Source organism: Cryptomeria japonica, chromosome 4, assembly GCF_030272615.1.
Source record: "Cryptomeria japonica chromosome 4, Sugi_1.0, whole genome shotgun sequence".
Classification (NCBI taxonomy): domain Eukaryota; kingdom Viridiplantae; phylum Streptophyta; class Pinopsida; order Cupressales; family Cupressaceae; genus Cryptomeria; species Cryptomeria japonica.
The window spans coordinates 599,403,227-599,408,276 of NC_081408.1; positions in this window are offsets into that span (position 1 = coordinate 599,403,227).

Below are 5,050 nucleotides of genomic sequence, written 5' to 3' on the forward strand. Positions count from 1 at the left end.
TCAAGGAAGTTAAGCTACATGAGTATGCTCTCCATCTTCTACAACACCATGACAATAGATTTGGTCAACACCCAAGGTTTAGGTACCTCATACTGAATATACTTATGCGTCATCGAAGTCAAGCCACAACATCTATTTTTGTTCACAAGCAACTAGATGATTCCTTACCTACAACGATATCTAACCTTTGTCCAAGATTAAAGGACTTGTCTAATGACAAGTGGGTAAAAGCACAAATCTGTGTCACGTTTCAGGCCAACTTATCAGCACAAGTGAGTTTAAGTATTTCTAACTAAAAAATAATTTTAATCAAACATATGGTTTATATAGATTCATTATAGCTAATTTATATATGGGCCACAACTTTTCCAATTGGAAGTATCTACTAAATGTATATTTTATACCACTTTGGGTCGAATTACCAAAAAAAATTAATATTAAAAAAACTTGATGTTTCAATAACTCCAACTCTTATAAATAATATTTTTTTTGAAATGTAAAAATACCCTTTTATAAATCTATAAGTGAATTTTCCAAAATATATATCTTTTAATATTTTAGTTAGTTTTTATGTTTAATATTTTATTTTTATTGAAAGTAGGTCATCAACACTAAAATATAAAGTTGATTATATTGCCAAGGAAAAATACTAAAATTTATTTAAAAAATTTGAAAAAAATATGATGCATTAGAGAAAAGAATCTATGTCAAGTTGATATAATTCTTTTCTAATTTGGATAAATAATTGAGAAAAAAGGTGGTGGGAATTGGAAAGAGTTATATTTCAGCACACACAACTTTTTAAATTTATTGAAAATTATATATTTATAAAAAATAGTAAAAGATGTACCCCTGCACTAAAGTTTCAAGTTATCAATATACACAAAAAAATTAAAGAAAAAATGGTACAATTTACTAAATATAGTTTGGTGGCATGTGTAACTTCAATTTCAGCATTTTATCAGCAACTAAATTATAGTGTTTACTAATAAAAAACTACATTCAATTATTTTTTTTAATTTTTTGTTAAAATTACAAACATAAAATAGACAAAAGAATATAACTTTTATTAGTTTACATCATTTCAAAATTCAAAACATATATTTCACTTTCTATTGATTTAATTTAAAAAGTTGAATTAGCATTGGCCATTTCCTTTATAAAAGTGTGACACAACTTTGTACTTTTACCGAAGCTTGTTGATCAACTTATGCGGTTTAGCTCATCAATTAATGGTACAAAACCAGTCTGGAACCAATGAAGAAGGGAACTTATTGACATGGTCATTCACATTAGTTGCTCGACACTATTTTTCACAATCAGTGCAACATATACAAAATGGCCAGACTTGCATAACATCTTGCCATCCGTCAAACCTACAAATTCACATGTACATGTAGCTTCTAAGTGGAGGTTACAAAATATTGTTCAAAATCCACACCTTACTGCACTGTTCATGCATCATAGATTTACTGCATTTCATAAAGAGGTCTTGGAAAAACTCCTTGGTGCAACTGACTATTGGTATAGGTATAACTCTCGCAACCTTTTGATTTTACATTTAACTCTTACTCTTAGTTCACTTTTCTCTAAAAAACTCCTTTCCTAGGTATGAGTGGCAACATAGAGGCTCTGCACATATCCATGGTTTCATTTGGCTACAAGATGCACTTGATATTGGCAAATTGCAATGGAATAACAATCAGTCGGTAAAAAGTGCACTTGATGACATTGATACATATGTCTCTACATGGAACCCACAAACACTTGAATTGAGAAACCAAATATTCTATCGATCTATTATTGATGACCCTTGATTGATGGACACACATATGATTGCGTCAATTGATCCTTCCATCGACTATTGTGAATTGGTCAATTGTGTTCAATTCCATACAAAGTGTACTACCCAAACATGTTGTAGGAGGAAGGGATAATCTCTTGTATGTTGTTACAAATCCCCTTGGACCATTCAAGAAAAATCAAGTCTTTCTAATGTTGAAAATGGCCAACCTAAGCATGTCGAGCTGCTCGAAATGATGACTGGCTAAATCTTCACAACTCATTCATACTCTCTATATGGAGGGCCAATGTAGATTGTAAACCCATTCTCTTAATTGATATTGTGATCAAATATATTGCAAAATATCCAGTTAAATCTTAAAACAAATCTGCAACATACCACGCAATGTTGTCTCGCATTTCAACCATTTTTGACCCTGATAAGTTAGCTCCTAATGCTTTTCAAAAAATGCTTCTTGAAAACCTCATGGACTATGATATAGGTGCTTAAGAGAGCTCCCACCTTTTACTACAACTACCACTATCCCTCTATAGAAGAACATTTGTTTCTTTAAATGTGAACCAAAAAAAATTCCAACGTGTATCAATCTCACCCACAAACACAACCACTTACCCAAACTATATTGCAGCTTACATGGCGTGACCTATATATCTAGAGAGAATGTCTCTTATTGAAGTAACTCAAAAATGGTCCTTCAATGCATCTCAAAAATGTGCTCAATGGAAAGAGAGACCTAGAGCAACCATTGTTTGAGTGTCCCCTTGATTCACATCCATCCCTACAAAGGAGGACAAGTCTTTCCAAGCATTTTTTCTGGAGCGAACTAATGTTGTACCACCCATTCTACAACATTCAAATGGTTTTTGGTTCATCTGATGATGAAATAAAAGCATAATGGGAGAGGTTCTCACACAACTACCATCAATGACAGGTACGATGGACACCTTCAAAAGAAGTCGAGGAAACTATTGGTAGCACTCCTCCAAGAGAGCCAAAAGAAATCCAAGAAAACTTACTTAATGAATGACAATCCCTATCAACTTTATACCCTGGTCTTCTTATTCACCTAGATGAATTGGAGATGCTTGGCCAATGTGACATTGACTTAAACCATAGTTGCACAGAACATCACTTCAATTTGCAACAACAAAGTGATAGATATTATTTTCATACACTCCAATCAACCAAGATTTCAAGCCCATCATGTTCTCAATCAGGAGGCCCAATATAACCTATCTATACAACAACAAAAGGCATACGATATAGTTATTTCACATCTACATGGCAATACTTTACAACCACCATTGAAAATTTTTGTTCAGGGAACTGTAGGCACAAGAAAGTCACACTTGATAACAAGCATAAAGTCTACACTCATGAGATCCACACCAAATGGACAATCTTCATTACTTCTCCTTGCACAAATGGGTGTCACAACGTTCAACATACAAGCATCAACAATTCATTCTTCCCTCCGAATTCCAATCAAAGAAAGTGTCCCTCTACAACGACAAACACTAGCAACGTTCCAAGAAAGCATGTACTTCATTCATTACATTCTAATTGATGAAATGAGCTTCATTGGTCCAAAGCTGATACAATGTGTTGATATTAGGTTATGTGAGGCATTCCCTACACATAACCAAAATCCATTTGAAGGATGCTCAATCATGTTGTTTGGTGACTTGGCCCAACTTTTGCCAGTCAAGGACATTCTGATGTATGCTTCAAGTTCCTATGGAGGGACACTATGGCGTAGCTTCACACAGTTGTAACGTTGAATAAAATATTTGGTCAAATGAGGGAGCAAACTACCCAAATTGCTTTTCGTGCACTTCTCTCAAATTTACAAAATGTTGAACCTACAAATGCAGATTGACAACTTTTAATGTCTCGCTCAAGTTCCTCACTCACCACTGCAGAGCAGTCTATTTTCTTATCATTCACACATTTACTTACAATAAATGAAATGGTGTCATTGCATAATAAACACGTGTTATTGTCCTTAGCAAATCCTATTGCCCTGTCTACTGCAGAACAACTCAAGGGATTCACATCCTCAAATCCAGATGAAGAACGACTTGAATCTAAGATCTTCTTATGTATTGGCCAACAAGTTATGTATAAATTTGTGGGTGGAAACAGGTACCATGAATGGTGCACTTGGACAAGTCAAAGCAATTGTATACAATGATGGTGAAAAACCACCTCAACTTCCCTTATTTGTTGTTGTTCAATTCAAAAATTATATAGGTCCGATTTGGGATCAAGCCAACCCAAAAAATATCCTTGTAGCTCCAATAAGTCGTGGTCTCCAGCATCAAATACCACTAAAAATGGCATGGGGCTTAACAATACACAAATCATAGGGGCTCACACTTGAAAGAGTGACAATCGACATCGACAACGATTGACATTCACAACTATTTCAAGGGTTTGAGAACTTGCAAATCTTCATATACATCCTACCTTCACATTCCAAAGATATTCATGAATGCAAGAAAGCCCATATGTTTCTAGCCGAAATGAAGAAGAGGCACGCTTAACATCATTATCAAATACAAACTCTTGAACCTATCGACCATAACTACAAAAACCTCCAAGTTTGTTCCATCCTCTCTTTCTTCAATACTTATACTATGCCTACTATTCAATCATTACCACATGTATTCAATCTTATCGATATCTTACCAAGCATGTATTATCAAGCATTAGAAAAGTTAATCATATTCCTATACTTCACTCCAAATAATTGATGTTGGTGATCAATGAATGATCTCTATATGCTACATTATTAAACTCGTTCAAAATGTACTACAAATTTATTTCACACTATGTCACTTTGTCAATTATTATATTAGCCATTGTTCTTCTTTACAGTTTGAAATCAACTACTCTCATCGAGAACTTGCTTGAATGTGCATTTTCTTCAAAGGTTCCAATGATATTCCAAATGCTTATATTCAAGAAACAATAATGTAAATCATCTCTTCAATTCCACAATCTTTGTTATTAGATTATGCATTTTGTACATATTCTATATGATAATTTATTGAACATAAAATAAACTACTCACACTATACCAATTTACCATTTAGATAATGCCCCTCTTCTCCTATTTCTTCTAAATATTGTTTTTCCCACTCTTCTTCTATTCGACGTACCCATTCAACACCAAGGTACAATTGCTAATATAATTGTTACATTACTCATTTATACACGTACCCTGTACTTTGAATGGGATGG